General features: G+C 53.2%; 1 protein-coding gene across 1 annotated transcript in view; it reads right to left on the bottom strand.

Annotated features, from left to right (window-relative positions):
* Nucleotides 1-20861, bottom strand: part of LOC133360287 (epidermal growth factor receptor kinase substrate 8-like) — a 58333-nt gene extending 37472 nt beyond the window's left edge. Inside the window, exons 1-3 of the mRNA XM_061578930.1 lie at nt 20651-20861; nt 5731-5849; nt 4655-4753 (exon numbers count right to left, since the gene is read on the bottom strand). The gene's annotated coding sequence lies outside the window, so the exon portion shown is untranslated. The remainder of the gene's footprint in view (nt 1-4654; nt 4754-5730; nt 5850-20650) is intronic.
* Nucleotides 20862-22367: the final 1506 nt, after the last annotated feature.

Genomic DNA, 22367 nt, shown 5'->3' with positions numbered 1-22367 from the left:
GCTACGTGTTAGACTGACAATGAATGCTGAAACCAGTTCCTCACCGATACATATCTGGGCAGTTTGACAGCATCGGCTCAACCCAACCTGACTGATGCTGATGATACCAAGACTGCTGAAACCAGTTCCTTGCCTCGTTGTCCTTTCGCCACCCCCCCCCCAGGCACCTCCAATGGGCATGGTTGGCTACGTACGGTGCAAAAGAAGTGCAACGTACGTACACGCACAGTTGATCAGCATTGGTCTCGGCAAGCCCGCATCTGCTGGTGAGACACTCGAGGTCAAAACCGCCCCCGGGTTTTGCCTGCGTTGGCGTCAACGCAGATGGCACGATGCACTCCCAGAAGGCCGTGTGGCTACCAGGATGCGTATTTTATACCTTGGAGTGACTAACACGCGAAAGAGAAGTACTTTAAACACGTAGGCTTTCGCGACCGATATTATTCATGATAAAGGATTTTGGGTTAGATCGCGTAAGTATAAATGTGTCGTAACCCTCCACCACCCCACACAGCCAATGAGTGTACTTGTCCGCTGATTTATTTTGCAACGTCTGCACAACAACGCGAATGAACACTTGGTTTACTCGTTCAACGTTCTTACAATAAAAAAAACGCCGATGATAATCTTAATAATTGCTGTGCTCTAACTCACTCGCGTTAGCCCGGGGCTTTCATCCACAAGCAGACACACATCGAGGCCCGTGTGTGCATTTGTGACAACGATGAATCAAGCAAGGGCGTTACAAGACGCCGTTTTTAAACATCGGTGCCACCTTCCCTCGACCAAACAATGAAGAGGCACGCATTAAAGCATGAGACAAAGATCCCCCATATAGCCTTAGACTGTTGGGGCAAGGGCTGTTTAGAGAGCACCTGTCAAGGCCGGCGCAGCTCACAAAGGAGTGGGTGGCCAGCACCACGCCCGGCCGCCTTTGTCTCCCCAGTGGCGATCTTTACACACCGCTACACCAGGTACTCATTTGAGGCCGAGTCGACCTACACACACTCACTGCGGCATGCAGAGGTGCGGCCCGTCCTAATCACGTGGCGTGCAAACCGGCGATAGAAATAGCGCGCAAGCCACAGCTTCGCATCGTGCGGGCTTGGCTGGGGTTAGGGGCATGCTAAAGATCATTCTAACGTCATCCGCCAAGGCTACGAGGACATTGTGTGGCCGGGTTCACGGTCCAGATCGAGAGATTACATTGTAAGCATCTCGGTTGGGAACCACACGCACACACACATTGCGGCAGCAGGCGTCAAGCGTCACGCCATCTCACCTCCTTGCTGTGAAAACGTGGCAGGATCACCGTGACCAGGGAGCCAAGTGACTCGGCGAGGCTTCCCTGTGCCAATAATCGGAGTCGCGATAAGAATTCAGCAGTCGTGGACTGAACCGAGGTCCAAATCAAACGCAAATGTGTTAAACGGAACGTTGCGAGACATCTCGCGCTAGCTTCGACCAGTCGCCTCCCACTGCCATATCCGTCCCACAATGTCGACCATAAAAGTCGATCTTCGCTGGTGTTTTCACACATCCCGTCAGCCCGGTGTGGACGCTCCCGTGCTGCGTGTACAGAACCTGAACACGTGTCACTGGGCGGGAGGGGGGGACGCGAGGGAGGAGAGGGCAGAAGACGCGGTTTCGGAACATAGCGTCATCGTAATACTGACAAAAAAACCAGTTTGACCGGTGGAGCAAACTATACTAATATAATTATAACTGGAACTCTACAAGCCCGAACAACACAAATAAAGTTGGGAGTGTAACACCTCATCCTCATGTCGGTCTCTCTAAATTAAACATAAATATGACTTTACTCTCTTGCGCATCTCATCACGAGCCAGGCACGGCCTTCTCTCTGGGGGAGTTGCGTCCAAACCAGCAGCATGGCGGTCTCAACACGAGCAAAAGTGGAGTATAAGTGGGGACCGGTTTTGTGAGATGTTAACGACCTCGCCCGCGATACAGGAGGTCGGGCGTCTGGGTCAGACCCTGACGCCTGCTGCTGTGCATGTGGAGTTGGCGGGTCTCGCTCCCCGTGGATATTACTCAGGGTCTTACGGGTTTCCACATCCACATTTAGGATTCAACAATCACGCGTTGAGGGTTGTTGGCTGCTATAAAGTTGCACACGACGATAGTGATGATGACGATGATGGACAAGCCCCTTCTCGTTGGGCGACAACTTGTGATGGGCAGGTCGCTTCTGACAAAGAGCTTCACAAACTCAGTGGGGCCTTTGGGGCCGTCCATAAATGACGTCACGCGATTTTGGACGATTTTTGACCCCCCCCCCCCTTCGTCACACGGCGTCACAATGTCAGACCCCCCCTCAAATGACGTCACAAAGCTCTGCCCCCCCAAACATAAAACATGCTTCAAATCGCTCTAAACTATTGTCATTGTAGTGCGTATTTAATGTGGCGCTGCACTCTGATGTTGTAGGAGGAAACATTTATTAAAAAGTATATTTATTCAATTAGAATGTGTTGTCTATTTATTTAAAGGTGCGCATTTTGATGTGACGTCACATTTCTCACCCCCCTCCCCCCCTCGTCACACATCGTCCCAAATGTCTGACCCCCCCCTAGGTGGGTGACGTCATTTATGGACGACCCTTTATCTGGTACAATAAAAAAGTGTTTATTTCAGTTTAGCGGCCTTGCTTGTTCAACCGATGCTGGCGAACATTTGTATTGGGTGTAATAGCGAATAACAATCCATCTCATCGACACAACCATGGTTCACTTTCCTCGGTGGTGATCGGCAAAAGCCCCCACCACCCCACTCTCTCTGTGGTAGAATTGCGTCCCGCAGTTGACACAAAACGCTGCAGAGTAAAACATAGCAACAATAACATGGCCATTGGCGCCATCGTGTGGAATACAACAAGCACAGCAACACAGACAAGCACAGCAACACAGACAAACACCCTCACCCACTCCCTTCCTAGACGTCACCTCCCCATCGTCTGTCTTATGGGGGGTTCTTTTATTTCACACATCAGCCACACGATATTCTGCGTGTGTGGGCGAGTGCATCGTAAATCGTCACAAATCATCATAATTTAAATCAAATTTCGATTTAAAGCTTTCGTGACTGCAGGGATTCATCTTCTTGGTTCTTTCGGTAAAGTCACGTAGAAGGGAAGTAATAAAATAATAAAAATAAAACATTATAAAATAATTCTCACGACGTTTCGGCTTGCGTTGTGGCCGAAACGTCGTGAGAATTATTTTATTAGGTTTTATTTTTATTATTTTATTACTTCCCTTCTACGTGATTTTACCGTAAGAACCAAGAAAATTTAAATCAACTTAAGGGAATTTGGCTCTGACGGTGGGCGTCCCATCGCCGGCCATGCGCTGGTGAGGTGCCAAGACGTTGGGGGGGGGGGGGGGATCTTGATCTGGGTCTCTCCGTCTCTGAGACACGGGGGCCTGGTTTGGAGTGGGCCACATGGCAAGGGCTAGCAGAGGCGCGCACACAAAGACAAAGATCCCCCGTGTAGCCTTAACATACTGTTGGGGCAAGTACTGTTAGCGAGCACCTATGAAGGCCTGCACGGCACACGAGGGGGTGGGTGGCCAGCACCACGCCCGGCCGCCTTTGTCTTCCCAGTGGCGATGTTTACTCATCGCACCAGGTACTCATTTGAGGCCGAGTCGACCTAGGGGAGGCCCACGACCGGTTCAGATAATCCTCACCGGTGTTGGCCATGAGCGGGAATCGAACCCGGGTGGCCAGGTTCGTAGCGCAGCGTAGCGCTAACCACTACACCACCGCTCCCCACACACTAACACACCTGTGACTTCTGTAGATCACAATGTCTGTGCATTTTCATACCCACGCATACCTGTGGCTTCTGTAGATCACAATGCCTGTGTATTTTTGACCCACACACACCTGTGGCTTCTGTAGATCACAATGTCTGTGTATTTTCATACCCACACACACCTGTGACTTCTGTAGATCACAATGTCTGTGTATTTTCATACCCACACATACACACCTGTGGCTTCCGTAGATCACAATGTCTGTGTATTTTCATACCCACACACACCTGTGGCTTCTGTAGATCACAATGTCTGTGTATTTTCATACCCACACATACACACCTGTGGCTTCTGTAGATCACAATGTCTGTGTATTTTCATACCCACACACACACACCTGTGACTTCTGTAGATCACAATATCTGTGTATTTTCATACCCACACACAAACACCCGTGACTTCTGCAGTTCACACTGTCTGTGTGTGTGTGTTTCCACACCAACAATCACACAAGAGGTGGGGGGAGCGGTAGTGTAGTGCCTGGTGCGGTGTGTAAACATCGCCAGCTCGAGGAGACAAAGGCGGCCCGGCGTGGTTGCTGGCCACCCACCCCCTCTGGTGAGCCGTTCTCACCTCCATAGGTGCTACTCGCTAACAGCACTTGCTCCAACAGTCAGTGAAGGCTACACGAGGTGGATCTTTGTATTTGTTTCACACACACACACACCTGTGGCTTCTGTAGCTCACAATGTGTGCGTGTGCTTTCACACCCATTCGCCCCCAGGTAACACGGAGCTGCCATCATCACCACCACCACCACCACTCTGGTGATTATTCACAGTCGTGACCCACGCCCCGAACATTCCACTCACAAGGCGGACGCAGCAGCAGCAGCAGCAGCTCCACGCTAGGGGTGCACGTACAGTGTGGAGTGTGAACGGTGTCGGATCGTAAATCACCTGCAAATCAATCTGTTGGACACCACACAAAAGCGACATTAGTTAAATTAACCATCCCCACCCACCCACCCCCCTTAGTACAAACAAAACTTGGCCAAGCCTCTCAAACATAAAAACCACACGCACACGAGTCAAGCGAGAACATGAGCAATGCCATCTGTAGCCAAATTGGCACCTCGAGCAAACTCTTGCGAGTCTTTGGAGCCTGTGGCAATCCGAGAGAGACGGCCTTCACCCCCTTATCAATGACTACATTAGTATACATTCAGACCTTAGCGGTCAACCCGTGCCCCTTAAAGCTCAACGTCCATCCGACAAAGTCCCATCGCAAGGGATAAACAAAGGCTGAACCATGTTTGCCCGCATTGCAACGGCTGTAACGCCGTATGGACCTGAAAACACTCAACTTCCCTGTACAAGAATACGCGCTAAGCCGTGCGAGTTGACACGGTGTGAGCTGGCGAGAGAGTCGGCGACACAGAGGCAGGGAATCTTCGCTTAGAACACAGCCAGGCGAAGAGCAAGGCACCACCACGCGGAGAGGGATGACGCGACTCTTTGTCCCCAACCCAGCCAGGTACGGCCCCGTGCTGCAGACCCCACGGCCAAAAACAAAACCAGAAGCTGGACAGAGACCTGGAGGGGGGGGGGGGTGTTGGAAACCCAAAATAACAACAGAAGACATCCCAACCCCTCCCCCTCCCCACCGAAACTCGGTTCATATGTTTAGATGTGTGTATGTGTGTGTGTCTAAAAAACAAGCCTCAACATGTCAATTGCCGCAATGCACGCACGGCGAGAACACCAGATGGTGGTGGTGGGTGGTGGTTGCTGGTGGTGGTGGGTGGTTGGTGGTTGGTGGTTGGTGGTGATGGTGGTGGTGGTGGTGATGGTGGTTGGTGGTAATGGTGGTGGGTGGTGACCCCCCACACCACTCCTCACCCCGCCACTCTCTCTCTCGCCTGCAGGGGCTCTGGGCCGGCTCTCACCGTGCCGGAGGTCGCCGCTGTTTGGTAACGAGCCGACGGCTCCCCTCCTGTGCGTGCCCCCTAACACCTCCAACACCACCGCCTCGGTCCCACCATATACGTGGAGAGGAGGTGGATGGCTGGTGAGTGGGGGGGGGGGGAAGAGGATGATGATGATGATGCGATGTTTGATGGCCCCACCACCGCCACGCGTGTGAACGACGCCGAGGCCGGTGACCGGAACGACGGGCACGGCCCGTGGCGTGGGGTCTGGCGGGGTCTGGTGGGGTCTAGTGGGGGTGCTGGGGGGAGACCCCCGGGGGGAATGGAGGCGGCTCGGCTGTGTCAGGCCCCAGACCATCACGGCCAGGCTCGCTCTCAAATCGGCTGCGCAACGCCATCACACAGCCAGGGGTTGATCGCCACGCAGGAGATACACGTACCACCACCACCACCACCGTTCCGTGAGCACCTGCCAAGGGCGAGCACGGAACAAGAGGAGGGGCGAGCCAGACAGCAACACACCACGAACGGCCGTCTTTGTCTCTCTACCCGGCGAGAACGAAATCCAAAACTCGCGTTCGGGTGGGCACCGGGTACTCGTTTGAGGCCGAGTCGACCTAGGGGAAGGGCCCAGGACCGGTTTCAGACAGCCCCTCACCTGGTGTTGGCACGCGAGCGGGAACGCGGTCAACATTCCTTCGGAGATATTCAGAGTGGGAGCTGCGCGCGCTTTGACATCGCAACGTAAACTCCGACGAGCTCAAGGTGACGGCCACGCACACACACACACACACGCACACACACACACGCACACACACACACACGCACACACACACACGCACACACACACACGCACACACACACACACGCACACACACACACGCACACACACACACACGCACACACACACACACGCACACACACACACACACACACACGCACACACACACACACACACACACACACGCACACACACACACACACACACGCACACGACACAAAGACAAAGATCCCCCGTGTAGCCTTCACAGACTTGTCCGTGGGCAAGTGCTGTTGGGAGCGAGTAGCAGCCACACCGATGAAGCCCGGGCACTGTGGGTTGAGAGTGTGGCCAGCAGACACGCCCGGCCGCCTTTGTCTCCCCTGGTGGCGGAGGAACGCACAAAGCGCCCCCTCCCCCGAGTCGGGAATGTAACCTCAGGGTTCTCACCCCCTTGTGTCACCCACACCGCATCGGCCACAAATTAAAGACAAAGATCCCCCCCCACGTGGAGCCTTTCGAGGACGTGAAGGGGCAAGCGCTGCGAGCGAGTAGCAGCACCACCGATGCAGGGTAACAAGTGGGAGTGGGTGGGAGTGGGTGGGAGTGGGTGGGAGTGAGTGAGTGGGTGGGAGTGAGTGAGTGAGTGGGTGGGTGGGAGTGAGTGAGTGGGTGGGAGTGAGTGGGTGGGAGTGAGTTAGTGGGTGGGAGTGAGTGAGTGGGTGGGTGGGAGTGAGTGGGTGAGTGAGTGAGTAGGTGGGTGAGTGAGTGAGTGGGAGTGAGTGAGTGGGTGGGTGGGAGTGAGTGAGTGGGTGGGAGTGAGTGAGTGGGTGAGTGAGTGAGTAGGTGGGTGAGTGAGTGGGTGGGAGTGAGTGAGTGGGTGGGTGGGAGTGAGTGAGTGGGTGGGAGTGAGTGGGTGGGAGTGAGTGAGTGGGTGGGAGACGAGGAGTGGGTGGGAGTGGGTGGGTGACGAGGAGTGGGTGGGAGTGAGTGGGTGGGAGTGAGTGAGTGGGTGGGTGAGTGGGTGGGTGTGGGGGGGTGGGGGGTGGGAGTGGGTGGGTGGGGTGGGTGTGGGGGGGTAGCACCACGCCCGCCCAAGACCACCGCCCGGAGCGCGTGCCCGCGTCTCTCGCGGGGGTGTTACGCGTGCGCGTGCGTGCGCGTGCGTGCCTACCTACGCACGCACCTGTGGGTTGCGCAACTATTCCGAGCACAATCTGACGGGACGGAAATAACCGCTGCGGACAGCTCACGCCTGGAGTATGTGGTGGTGGTGGGGGTTCAGAACACGCCCGAGCTATTCATTCACGCCGATGTCATCTCCATCGCGAGAAAGAACACAAGCCCATTCACCGCACGCGATATACGAATCAGATAACGTATTTGCTCGGGTAAGACTACTACTATTATTATCATCATTATTTGAGAGCTATCGCAAAGGACTGTGGGCTGCGTCTTTTAACATTCCTTTGGCGAGGGAGATGCACGTGGCAGCGTTTGAGGGGCCCAGCCACCGCGTGTCCAAGCAGCTTCCGTTTGGCCACAGAGCTTCACCGAATGCCGACACGGGCTAGAGAAGAGATGGAGTGACGTGGTACAGGAGGATGTGAAGCCGAGTGGACTTGCCGATGACTGGTACCAGCGGTGTCAAGATTGGCCTCTGTGGAGGAGGAGGAGGCTCGTGAAGGACGCTACTGGGCAGTTGGAGGCAGTCGCCCTCCCACAACAACGGATGGCGGAGGAGCGACGCTCACAACAACGAGCGGAGCGTCAGGCAGATAAAATACATCAAGTTGGCACAGTAGGGGTCACAGCTGATGCATCGGCCCGCCATCTCAGCCAGACAACCCACGGCACCTGCTGGGTCAGTCCCATGACCTCCTGTCAGCAGGGAGTCTTCGACACTTCACGTGGCTTCATAGTGCACCTAGCCTGGCACAGCCGCCGTGGTGACCCCACTGTCACTTGGCGGCGAACGGCGCTGGCTATTGCTGTTGGGCCTGCCTGCTGTTGGTGGTGGTGGCGATGTTCTGATGATGCTGCCGTCGATCTCCACCCACAACCCAAGCACGACGTCAATGTTGTGACCGAGAGAGAAGAAGATCGTTGTCAAGGCCGCCAGCTGATCCCCTCGGCAGACTCTGGGTCACGATTCCTCGTCCTCTCCGGCTCCCATGTTTGGCTCCGACTTGCGTCATCTCACCTCCGCGTCTATTGACGCCTCGCTCCGTGGAACGCATTGTGATTGTGTCGACGTTCGGCGGAGCTCCGTGTATATTTAGCTCCAGATCTTTGCACGATAACGTCACGACTCCACGGGGTTTTGCAGGTGACATAGTTATTGATTTCGTTAACCTCCCCAACAGCAAAACAACCCATCCAGGTTTCGTCTATCGATATTTAAAAGTCCTTTGGAATGGACCCAAAAGACTGGCAAACGGACTATAGGACCCCACATTCACATCCATGATAAAGAGCTTCACAGCTCATCGGATTCTTCCGGGATAAAACGAGTCAAGACATTCAGGCGTGGTGTTTGTAATCTTCTCTGCAGCCAACAGTTATGATGAATATACGGCTGTGAGCATTTGTATCCAACTTACCGGTGAAGCGTTAGCGTCAGTTGACAATGTAACAACATAGAATAATAATAGTAATAATAATAGTAATAATAATAGTAATAATAATAATAGCAATAATAGTAATAATAATAGTAATAATAATAGTAATAATAATAGTAATAGTAGTAATAATAATAGTAGTAATAGTAATAATAGTAATAAAAGTAGTAACATAAATAAGCAGTTGATGCTCCTCCCTCGAAAATCTGTCCATCAGCCGCACGGCATTCTGGGAGTGCGGAATCACAGCAGCATCGACCCAAGACGAGCAGAACTCGGGAGCGGCTTCGACTAAAGGGGCCGGCCATAAATGACGTCACGCGATTTTTGACGATTTTTGACCCCCCCCCCCCTTCGTCACGTGGCGTCACAAAAAGTCAGACCCCCCCCCCTCAAATATGACGTCACAAAGCTCTGCCCCCCCCCCCCCAAATAAAACATGCTTCAAATCGCTTTAAACTATTGTCATTGTAGTGCGTATTTAATGTGGCGCTGCAATCTGATGTTGTAGGAGAAAACATTTATTAAAAAGTCTATTTAATTAAGTAGAACGTGTTGTCTATGTTTATTTAAAGTTGCGCATTTTGATGTGACGTCACATTTCTCAAACCCCCCCCCCCCAGGTACGTGACGTCATTTATGGACGGCCCCTAACTCTGCCGATGAGACCCTGAATGTTGAAACCGGCCCACGAGATCGTCTCGAATCATTGCTGCTGAACAAGAAGCGCTCCCAGAAGGCCACGCGCAGCTGGCCCATGAGTCGTGGAAGAAATTTTTTTCATTTAATTTCTGCACGTGCAGCGGCGGATATGCCAAAGTGACGTCTGCTTATTTACTTTATCGAAACGAGAATGATCGGCACGTGAAACGCCCGCTCGCGCGCGCGGCTAATCAAGTTGTTGAACTGGGTAGCGGTGGCTGAACACTGCACGTGGCAGTCTGTGACCAAGCACTGTCGAGGCAGAAGCAGCGAGGGTTGGTGGGTCACCACACAGATTGGGCTGTAGACCTCCCTTCCCATAGGTGGTGGGGAGGAGCCATACCCCCTGGCTCTGCCAGGACAAGGCAGTACAGCAGAGTGTGGACTAATCTCCATCTGTGCCATCTGCACATCCAACTGCGGTGAGGATAAATATATTATTACGCAATTAATGAAATTCATAACTTGCTAATTCCACGCGCTGGAGATGCCACGCATGGGACGCCGGGTCGAAGTGAGCTTCGCACGAGCGATGACGATTCCGCCCTTCAGAAGTCGAGAGCATGAACACAAACTGTCGAGTGTGCGCAGAGCAGCACAAGCAGCCGCAGCTTCTCTCTGGCCATCGGAGAAAGGCGGTGGTTGCCGGCATCATCGTGCGGCGCTTTCAGTCGCGCTGCTTCTGCGGCCGTCTGGAACGCTCTTCCCTTCCGATATTAGGAAGCCACTGAGCTATGCGCTGTTAAAAATGATCGAGATTGAAAACTTAATTCTTCAGAACTGCTTTTTGTGTTTCGTTTGTTGTCCTTCACCCACATCTCCGATTCGCACGGTTAGCTACGTAAGGTGCAATAGAATGTCAACAAAGATACAACACCATTCACCACCAAGTGGCGGTGATGTCACCAGCGTGCCTGTGCCAGGCCAGGTGCACTTTAAGGCCACGTTAAGTGTCAAACGCATGCCAGCAGGAGGTCACGGCACAGACCCAGGTGTCATGGTTTAACAGAGATAACTGGCAGATGCACGTGTGTCCCCCTATTGCGCCAACTCGCTGAATTTTATCCACCCGGCTCTCTGCTCGTTGTTGTGAGCGTTGCTCCTCTGCCCTCCCGTGTTTGCTGGAGGGCGACTGGCCTCCGACTGCCCGGTAGCAGCGTCCTTGACGAACCTCCCCCACCACCAAAGGCCGATCTTGAGACACCGCTGGTACCGGTCATCGGCAACAATGACCAGGACAACCTCTGTCCACCCGGCAGCGGTTGTGAGAACCGGGTTCGCAAGCGCTCAGCCTGTGATCGGCAGGTCGTGTGGTTACTGTCTGGTCGGCGCCGAAGAGTAGGCCAAATACTCTCTGGGTCCTGCAATTGCAGGGCTGCGCCTTCACCCGAGCGGGTACATTCTCTCAGCTGTTGACAAGAAGCTCAGCGATTCAAGTGTCAATGTGACGAGGTGAGACCTCATGGTACAGGAGCCTCGTTCACATGAGCAGGTGGGCGAGTGGGCGGGTTGATGTGAAGTTGATGTTGTTGTGTTACCAGGTGAGGGGAGGCAAACAAGCTCGCTCTGATAGTATGTGCATTGTCTTCTGGTCTAACACGGGTGAGACCAGGTCATGAAGAAGAAGGCCGTCTCTGGTGCAGACCAATCAGTTTACAAGAGAATGTAGAAATTATCAAAAAGTAAGACCAGGCTTTACCCTCGCAGGCAATGGAACAGGATGTGTTAAGAGATCCTCTAACACAGCGGTCGGGAACCTATGGCTCGCGAGCCATATATGGCTCTTCCGGTGACGGCATGTGGCTCCCAGACAATTTAGAGTTGAAAAAAATAATAATAAAAAAATAAAAATAAAATCAATTTGGAACTGATTTTAAAATACTTGCGATATTGCTTAATAATACTGTGTCATTTTAAAGTAAACAGAAATTAGTTTTAAGAAAAATTTCACGGGTCACGGGTCCCGTGACCAGAAGTCGCATTAAAAGTAAGACATATTTAATTTATTATACGTTAAAAATACTATATGGCTCTCAATGAAAGATATTTAGAAATATTTGGCTTTTATGGCTCTCCCAGTCAAAAAGGTTCCCGACCCCTGCTCTAACACCAAACAGAAACCTTTTGCAAGGCATTGAATCCACAATAACCACACGTACTTGTGGCAAAACACGCAGACAAACATGCTCTGGCAATAAAGAAGAATGTTTTGCATTGTCTTTTAAACCGATTGGCCTACACCAGAGATAGCCTTCTTTAGGGCCAAGTCTCACCATGTCAGACCACAGGACGCCGAAAGGCAAACAGCACAAAGATAATGCTCACATATCAAAGTATACGTGTGGTTAAAAACGCAGACTCGAAGCCTTGCAAGAGGAATATCGAATTGGTGTTTGAAAATCTTAACACAGCTCCTGTTTTACTGCCGGCAAAGGTAAAACCTATTCAGTTTTTCATTGACCAAAGACAAAAATCAATGCAATGCGAATGGTAAAGTTGGTCACAACAGCCGACACGTCTTAGAAATAGTTTAAAACGCGTGGGCTTTCGCAATCAACATTGTACGTAATTATAAAGTTATTATTTGGGTTAGATCGCGTAAATATAAGTGTGTCGTTAAACCCGCCACCACCCGACACGCCCAATCAGTAATGACCGCCTCGTGAACCAAAACGTGCCAATAATTGGTTACTGCTTCAGCACGAACCGGTTTGCGCGTTGGAGAGTAAACCCACAACAACGTTTACGATTCGAGTAGCCGGTGACGTTTCGCCGGTGATCAACAACAACAACAACACCGGCAGCCAGGAGCGTCATCATCAGGCGATCAGCGAGATTTGTGAAGAAGTCTTCCCGCACCCACCTTACAATTGTTTTGTCTACGTGGTGGAAAAGGCCAGTAGCAGCAGCAGCGCCGAGTGAACCGGTCAAGAGACACCGCTTGCCGATGAACCACCGACATCAACCACCGCCTCGGCAAAGTCTCATCGGCAGCCGAGTGCCCTCACCCCGAGTATCCCACCTGGGCGGCAGCGACTGGAAGCGTCGTCACCGCGGGATGGACAATTACGACGCCTACCGGGTCGACCGAGCAATCTCGCCCTCACCCGCCAATGGCCGAGGCGGGCTACGGGCGAACTTTGTACCTCAATAAAATAAATTGCGCAAAACACCGCGATGGCTAAACCCGCCAGAAAGGCAAGGGGGTTTGTGCTGCAATTAGTTCCGTGACTCATACCGAGGTCGCCACGGTGGCCAGGAGATGTTAAGTACCTCGCCTGGTATGCAGGAAGTTGTGGGTGTGATCCTGACTCCGACGATGCCTGCTGCCGCCGTATATGTGGAGTTTGCGTGTCTGTGTGACCGCGTGGATTTTTCTCCGGCTCCTCCGGTTTCCCCCCTCCACATTTAGAGTGTTTAGCTGCTATAAATGTTCACGTGATGATGATGATGCGCCACTTGGTTGAGCTATCATTTGCAATGACCAGGTCGCTTCTGAATAACAGAGCTACCACACAGCTCAGCAGCGGGGCCTTACCTGGTGCGATACAAAAAGTTCAGTTTAGGTTCTTCCTCAGCGGATCTCAGTAAAGGTGCAATCCGGGTGGAGTAGAGACCACCAACAGGGCTTGCCAGGTGTTGTAGGCTGGGAAGGGGATAAAGGACGGAGAGCCCGTGTGGTGTCCAGGAGAGCGTTGATCGAGAAGCTGCCCTTCACCACGTGGTGTCCTCCGTGCACTCTGCTTTCTTGCTAAATGCCACTCATTAATTAAAAATGGCACTGTACCGGCCAAACAACCCCAATGCTGCAACACTAATTCCCGAGACCGTGAACGGTTCTCTGCAGGGCAAATGAAATCATGGTAGCGGCGTCAATCAAGGCTGCTGCTGCTGCTGGGTCCATGCCGTGACACGGCTAGTCCCATGATGCTTCAGCTCGGTGGGGTTTTGATCGTTTAATTTAAACGGTTTCCATGCGCGCTGATCCCAAAACGGCAAGCGCTCGGTAACAAGCAGCACTGATCGTGTTGTAGATGATAGATGTGCCGTGCCGGCCTTCATAGGTGCTCGCTAACAGCACTTGCCCCAACAGTCTGTTACCAGGCTATACGGGTGTCTTTGTCTGTGTGTTGCTGTGACCGATAGTATGGTGAGTGTATGGTGAGTGTATGGTGAGTGTGTGGTGAGTGTGGTGAGTGTGTGGCGAGTGTGTGGCGAGTGTGTCGCGAGTGTGTGGCGAGTGTGTCGCGAGTGTGTGGCGAGTGTGTGGCGAGTGTGTGGTGAGTGTGACCAGCAGTGTTGTGATTAAACGGCGTGGATGAGATGCAGACAGCCAGGCTGTCACTAAAGTCTCCCAGTAACTTCACATCACCACCATCACCACCACCATCACCATCACCACCAAATCTGTGCCGTCTCTCTCTATCCACTGCTGGATTAAGGGCCTCCCACCACAACAAAACGAATCTTTTTTTTTTTAAACAAACCGGCAGAATCGGGGCTGTGCGTGAGCCGCATGCACCGCTGACGAGGGCCAAACACGGAACGTCAAACACCAGCCCGGAGATTGTCTCGCCTGTAGCCAACGCAGGAGATCGGTAGCCGTGTTGGCTGACGGAGATGTGTATATAATTTTAAAAGTAATATAGTTAATTTATAAAAGGCAGAGAGAGGGGGGACACAGACGTGAAAATATACTTTACCCGTTCCTGGCACAACAAAAAAAACAGGAGTTGTGTTACGATGTTCAAACACCATCAAGTCCGCACTAACCACACATCCTCGTGGCAAACACCACGCAAAACAAACACGCTCTGACAATAATAATAATAACATGTCACGCATCGTCTCCGAGACCGATTGGCCGACACCAGAGACAGCGAAGGTCTCTGCCAAGGCCTCGTCTCTCGGAGCGTCGGACAAGAGAAGGCCGCCAAGAGGCGATCAGCACAAAACACAACGTGGAAACTATCCCATCATTTACAGCTGCAGTCGAGTGGTCATAATGTTGATGGGATACCTTTTTGTTTTACCAGCGAGCGAGCGCGCGTGTGTGTGTAGGAAGAGGGTGGCTAAAGCGCAGCAAGTTGGCACAGTAGGGGGCACAGGTGGTGCATCGGCCACTCATCTCGGTCAGTCGACCCGTGGCACCTGCTGGGTCTGCCCCGGCCGTCATAGGTGCTCGCTAACAGCACTTGCCCCGACAGTCTGTTAAGGCTATACGGGGGATCTTTGTGTGTTTTTTATGTGTGTGTCTACGTGTGTGTGTGTCGATGTGGTAAGTCCACTCAGCTCCACATCCTCCTGTACCACATCACTCCATCTCTTCTTTAGCCCGTGCCGCGCCCGTTAAGCCCCCTCGATCCGGCCGAACAAAAGCTGTTTAGGCATGCGGTGGCTGGGCATGCGGGCTACATGACCCAGCCAACGCAGCCTTGCCTGCCGGAGGAGCTCACCGATGGGACTTTGTCCAGATCTTTCAAGGATATGTGAGCTCCTCACACAATGCAGCCTGCAGGTTAAACCCAGTACAGATCGTAGGCAGGCCAGCCTAAATGTTTCTAACCGGTGAAGATGCTCCATTAGGGGGGTCCACGTTTCGCAAGTGTAGAGAAGGCAATGACTGTGGCCGAGAAGACCTGAAGCTTCGTGCAGAGCGACAGACCAGGTAGCTACCACACAGCGTTACGCAACCGATGAAAAGATAATTACCGCTCGACTGATACGGAGTGAGACCTCTGCTGTCAAACCGGAGCCGTTCATGAGCACACTGCCCAGGTAAGGGAAACTCTCCACAACTGCCCTATCACCAATTGGGAGTTGTGGGGGTGGAGTGTCCAATGGTACAAAATACCCAGGCAGGTGCTTAGTTTTGGTGGGGCTGATGGTAAGGTCCCCACCTCTTAGTGGTTAGCTCAAGGTTCAGCAGCAGCGCCTCCAACTCCTTCTCTGAGTGAGCAGCAATAACCAGATCATCGGCATACATAACGTGGTTGAGCAAGAGAGCCATCCTTTGACTGCACCGGGACATCGATCAGCCTCCCATTGTATCTGTACGTATCTGTACGTATCTGTACCAGATGGAAATTCCTCCGGTACAGCCATCGAATGAATCACAAACTACGTGGTCGAAATAGATGTTAAATAATGTGGGAGCCAGAAGACATCTCTGTCGCACTCCAAGGTGAACAGGGAATGGCTCCTACTCCCGGCCACGTAGTTTTACCCGGGCCTGCTAACCATCATGATCGTGAGCAGAGGGTCAGGGACTCTGAAAGCACAAAGAATAACCCAGAGCCCAGGCCTACTGATGGTATCATAGGCCTTGACCAGGTCAATAAATCAGAGGTTTAGGTTTTGTTTGAATTCCCTACACCTCTGCTGAAGCAAACGGACAGAAAATATGGCATCTGTGCAGGACCGCCCTTTCCTGAAACCGCATTGGGGCTCCGCAAGCCTCTCCTCAGCGTGCCTGGCAAGGCGATGTTGAATAATCCTTGCCAGGACCTTTCCCTGCATACTGAGGAGTGAGATGCCCCTGTAGTTGTTACAGTCTGTGCGGCCCCCCTTCTTAAAGAGGGGGATCACCAGGGCATCCTTCCAATCTTGCGGAACCCGTCCAGTGGTCCAGACTGTTGTTATGATGTCATGTAGGGCAGACTGTGCACAAACAACACCCTCCCTCAGCATTTCGCTTGGGAGGTCATCTCTGCCCGGTGCCTTTCCTGGTCTCAGACTCTGGATCGCCTTCAGTACTTCCTCAACAGATGGCACCTCAGTCAGCCACTCACAGGGGGTGACTTCTTCCAATATTTGAGACACCGCAGCCTCAAGCAGGGTCACCCCCACTTTGTCCCACGATGTTTTCCAGGCTGAGGGATTTTCCCTCCCCCAGGATCTCAGACACACAACACAACAACAGCATGCCCGGCTCTGCTGGCGAGACGCTGAACGTGAAAATCACTCGAGTGCTTTGCTTGTGTTGGCACCAACGCGGCTGACAGACCCGCGCACACCACACACAGTCACCGTCCCCAAAGCGACAGTGGGAACACCAAGAATTGATTTCGTTTGGGAGTGACGGAGGGTCGCGGAGGGCAGTTGATGACAGATCAGTGTTACGTGGGCCCCCCCAAAACCACGTCATGGGCCCCCCAAAACCACGTCATGGGCCCCCCCAAACCCACGACGTGGGCCCCCCAAACCCACGACGTGGGGCCCCCCAAACCCACAACGCACGGCCACGCGGGGTCGTCCCCCCCCCTTCATCAACACATTCTTAGCCACAGGCTCAGAGGCTCCAATTTGCCCCAAATGTCTCAAGAAAGGTGTCCCCAGAGCCAGATCAGGATGCCGACGATCCACGCCTCGAGCGAGCCACACTCGGGGGAGCCGAGCGAGCCACACTCGGGGGAGCCGAGGGAGCCACACTCTGGTGAGCCGACGCCTTTCCTTGGAAGCCACCGAGCAACTGCAAACAGCAATTGAGCCGAGCCGTGCGAGAGGGGCGAGCCAGGGGCGAGAGCTTGCGCCACGACCCCCACGACCTCACCCCGCCCTTGAGTGGCGTGGCCACGGAGGGCAGCAGCAGCAGCAGCAGCGCGAGGCGCCGTGTTTATGTTGAAGCGCGAACAGGTCGGGGTGGTTATTGGTGGTGCCGCGCCCTGCGTGAGCAGCCACATCCAGCCGCCAGCCGTTGTAGAGGTAGAGAGAGAGAGAGAGGTAGGAGAGAGAGAGGGGGAGAGGTAGGGGAGAGGAGCGGTAGGGGAGAGGTAGGGGAGAGGGAGAGAGAGGTAGGGGAGAGGTAGGGGAGGGGGAGAGCGGTAACCTCCACGTCAAAAGGTCCCACCCAGGTGCGGCGTTTTTGGATTTGCAGGGTGGGAGGAAAGGAACCCTCCTAGACGGTTCACAAACCGGGACGGGCGGACACTGCAGCACTCCGTGCCGTTCAGTGGCCGATCCCCCCCCCTTCTCACCCCCCCTTCTCACCCCCCCCAATTCCCACCCCCCACCCCACCCCCCCCTACGGCAGGAGGTACTGCTGCGCATTCAGTCGCAGTCCCTGCACGACTGCAAGTTCTAAACAACAACAACAACACCACCACCACAATCTCAAGATACCCATTTAGACTGGCACGAGGAATCCGATGAACTACAAAAGCTATTTTTGTTTTCACCGGATGCCCAGTTAGGGGGCTCGGGGTAAGAACGCTACTACAACAACAACAACACAATGCTAAACACACACTAGCAGTGTAAAGTACATGAAAAAGTAAACAAATCACCCAAACCAAACAAACGACAACTAAACCATCCGGCATCCGACCCAGGCAACCCCCACTCCGAGGTGCTGACCTCTTGTTCAGAAGCGCCCTGGCCATCGTCAATGAGAGCCGCTCAACACATTGACCCCATCATTTGGACATTTCTAGCGCCGCGATAATCGAAATAATCTTCTTGGTTCTTTCGGTAAAGTCACGTAGACGGAAAATAATAAAAATAAAACATAATAAAATAATACATTTCTCACGACGTTTCGGCCACAACGCGAGCAGCCGTCCTCAGGTGAAGAACAGGTCTGTCGGGAAGACAGCGCCTGGGGTGTTTCATTCAGACGCTGTCTTCCCGACAGACCTGTTCTTCACCTGAGGACGGCTGCTTGCGTTGTGGCCGAAACGTCGTGAGAATTATTTTATAATGTTTTATTTTTATTATTTTATTATTTCCATTCTACGTGACTTTACCGAAAGAACCAAGAAGATGAATCCCTGCAGTCACGAAAGCTTTAAATCGAAAAAAAATCTAAATAATCTCCGTGCCATGTTTCTCACAATGTCAGCATCGGTATTTAAAGAGTGGCAGCAGGAGGAGGAGGAATCCGATGAGCTGTAAAGCTCTTTCGCAGGACGTTCCAGTTTAGGGACACGGGTTAACAACAACACAGCACCAAAAGAAAAACCACGATAGCCATGTGACATAGGGGGTCGTCCATAAATGACGTCACGCGATTTGGGACGATTTTTGCCCCCCCCCCCCCTTCGTCACACGGCGCCACAAAAAGTCAGACCCCCCCCCCCCTCAAATATGACGTCACAAAGCTCTGCCCCCCCCCAAAAATAAAACATGCTTCAAATCGCTTTAAACTATTGTCATTGTAGTTCGTATTTAATGTGGCGCTGCACTCTGATGTTGTAGGAGGAAATATTTATCAAACAGTATATTTAATTAGGTAGAACGTGTTGTCTACATTTATTTAAAAGTTGCGCATTTTAATGTGACGTCACATTTCTCACCCCCCCCAGGTGTGTGACGTCATTTATGGACGGCCCCTAGAAGACGAGGCAAAAATCGAAATCGCCCGCGACAAACATTCAGACGACGAAGCCATCCAACCATCCCCGCACCACACAGAGGGGCAAACCCCAGCGCGAGACTTGTTCACTTTCTACATGTCGCAGGGGGCCTGGGGCCCACCGCTCACCACGAGCGAGAGAAGAACCTGCGGCTCCAAGGGCACTCACAACGCACCCCTCACTCCGCTGCCCCCCCCCCCCCCCCCCTGAACATCACCACACGTGCCCCCCCCCCTGAACATCACCACACGTGCCCCCCCCCCCCTCCTGAACCTCACCAGCCCACAAACACCACCAGCACCCCTGCCCGCACTCCACAAACACAACAATAAACTCACTTCAAGTGGAGCGAGCAAGACGAGGCGGCTGCTGCTAAACCTTCCGTCGTGGCCCACAGTCAGACGGGGCTCGGGACATCTTGGGAGATGTCGTTTGCGTCTTACTCGCTGGCCGCAAGACGCCGCTTTCATCGCTGTTGACCCCACGCGGTTTAGCCCGTATGCTTGTGCGGGGAAATTGAGTTATCAGGTTCACACGACGTACAGCTGTTTCAATGCGGGCAGCTACAATTGTGTCTCTCCCTTGTGATGGGACTTTGTGGGATGAACGTTGAGATTTACAAATGGCACGGGGTGATCGACAAGGTTGTCTGTCGTAAGCTCGGGGGGGGGGGGGGCACTGACAAAAGAAGGGGTTGACAGCGATGGTGCTCTTGGGGTCTTTTTGTTCGCTCCGGCCCTCCGTGCCAAGTATTTATTTTAGATCAAGACGGGGCCTTCAGCACCACCACCACCAACACTTCACACAGAGTAGGATAAAGCCACGCATGCCACGCGAATGGCGAGTGGGAACAACGTTCCATGCTCACCATCACCATCAGTACCCAATTGCAGCGTGGCAAGTAGGACACGCAGTGGATCACACGTGACTGCCTTGCCGCTGCTGCTGTTGTTGTTGTTGTTTGGCGGCGGCGGTGGTGGTGGTGGTACCGTCGGAGTGGCGATGAATATTCTAGCAGCAGGAGGCACGCCCCGACTCCCCCTCGCCACTAACAACCACCACCACCACCACAAAGATCCCCTCGCTCCGCGGAGCCGTAACAGGCTGCCGAGACGGGTGTGGACAAGTGCTGTTAGCAGCAGCAGCAGCACCGCTCGCCTTTGTCTCCCCGAAGTCAGCGATGTTTTAACGACAGCAGCAACACGCAGGATACGGCACTCATTTGAGGCCGAGTCGACCTAGGGGGAGGCGGGTCCCACAAACCGGTTCTTCAGACATTCGTCACCGCGACGGCCGCGTTCGCGTTGTCCGCGAGCGAGAATCTAACGAATCGGGGTCGCCGGATTCGCAGGAGCGCAGTGCGCCAACCGTTGCGCCACCGCTCCCCCCACACACAGAGACGGACGCGATTAATAGCCACCGCCATCCACCATCGCAGTCGTCATTAATTAAAGACGGGTCACGCAACGCAGAGGAGACAGAGAGAGAGAGCCCGGGGTTACCTTCAGCAGCAGCAGTAGCAGGAACAAGCCAGGCCCCGACGCTGTTGCTGTAACGAAACGGAGAAAGCCCTCCTCCCTCCACTCCCCTTCTCTCGTTCTCTGAAGGAGTAAAATGTGTGTGCGTACGATGTGTTCTGTCGTGCTGGACTGGGCTCTCTCTCCTCTCTCCCTCTGCCTCGTCTCTCCCGTCGCCAATTCGTGGTTGCCGTGTGGCTGGGCACGCGCCCGCGCGGATAGGATGGCCGGGGATAGGTTTACCTGCCCACAGCGCGGATTGGCTGCCTCCTTCAATTACCAAGCCACCCACCCCACCCACCAGCCCACCTCCATCTCTCTCCGCCCACCACCGCCACTCCACCCACCCGCCTACGTAACGCCAGCGAGCCAGGGAGGTTACGAGGCGAGTGAGGAATGCGGGTCTCCCAGTGTTAATCACACACACGCGGCATTCCAATGGCACACACACACAGTATCACAATTACTCACTGTAATCCAAAAACGCACATCAGTCCAATCGCACACAACAATCACATCACATACGTCATGCCGATGATACAGTTTTACAATTACTCAGTCATCCATTCACACACGGCGTTCCGATCACACACGGCATTCCAAACACACAGTGTTCCAAATACACACAGTAATAGTATCACACATACAGTAATAATATCACACATACAGTAATAGTATCCCACACACAGCATTCCAATCACACACACAGTAATGGTATCACACACACAGTAATAGTATCACACACACAGTAATAGTATCATCAACACAGCATTCCAAACACACACACAGTAATAGTATCACACACAGTAATAGTATCACACACACAGTAATAGAATCACCCACACAGCATTCCAAACACACACACACACAGTAATAGTATCACACACACACAGTAATAGTATCACACACACACAGTAATAGTATCACACACACAGTAATAGTATCACACACACAGCATTCCAATCAACCCCGGATAAATTCTACTCGTGCGACTGAGAATCACTCTGTCCCGTACAGACGAAATACGTTGCTGTATATGTGGAGTTTGCGTCTCTCTCTCTCATCATCACGAGATGGCTAGGAGATGTTAACTACCTCGCCTGGTAGGCAGGAGGTCGTGGGTTCGGTCCCGACCCTGACGCCTGCTGCTGTATATGTGGAGTTTGCGTCTCTCCCATCCCGTGGTCCCGTGGATTTTTCTCCGGGTCCTCCGGTTTTTCCCTCCACATTTAGAATCAACGTCACGCGTTGAGAGTCGATGTCTGCTCTACATTGCCACACGGTAACGATGATGACGACGAAAAGCCACCGCTTCGTTCAGCTGTCATTTGTGATGGCCAGGTCGCTTCTGAACAAGAGCTGCATAGCTCAGTGATGCCTCCTCGCCTGGTAAAACAAAATAAACACATTCCTCCTGCGGAGGGAGCTGGTAGGAACGGCGGCGTGGTGTATTCCGCAAATATGACCGATTATGAGGGCGGGCACAAGCCGGCGTGAGTAGGTTAAACGTTGAATTTTATAAGGGCACCACGGGGTGACCAGCCCCTCCCCTCCCCACCCAGCCCCTCCCCACCCAGCCCCTCCCCTCCTCACCCAACCCCACCCAGCCCCTCCCCACCCTCCCCACCCAGCCTCTCCCCACCCTCCCCACCCAGCCCCTCCCCACCCTCCCCACCCAGCCCCCTCCCCACCCTCCCCACCC

The sequence above is a fragment of the Lethenteron reissneri genome, chromosome 68, assembly GCF_015708825.2.
Source record: "Lethenteron reissneri isolate LAM-NWPU_2019-01 chromosome 68, ASM1570882v1, whole genome shotgun sequence".
In the NCBI taxonomy this organism is placed as follows: domain Eukaryota; kingdom Metazoa; phylum Chordata; class Hyperoartia; order Petromyzontiformes; family Petromyzontidae; genus Lethenteron; species Lethenteron reissneri.
Note: the sequence above shows the minus strand (reverse complement) of the source record. Positions and strands in the feature narration are given on the sequence as shown.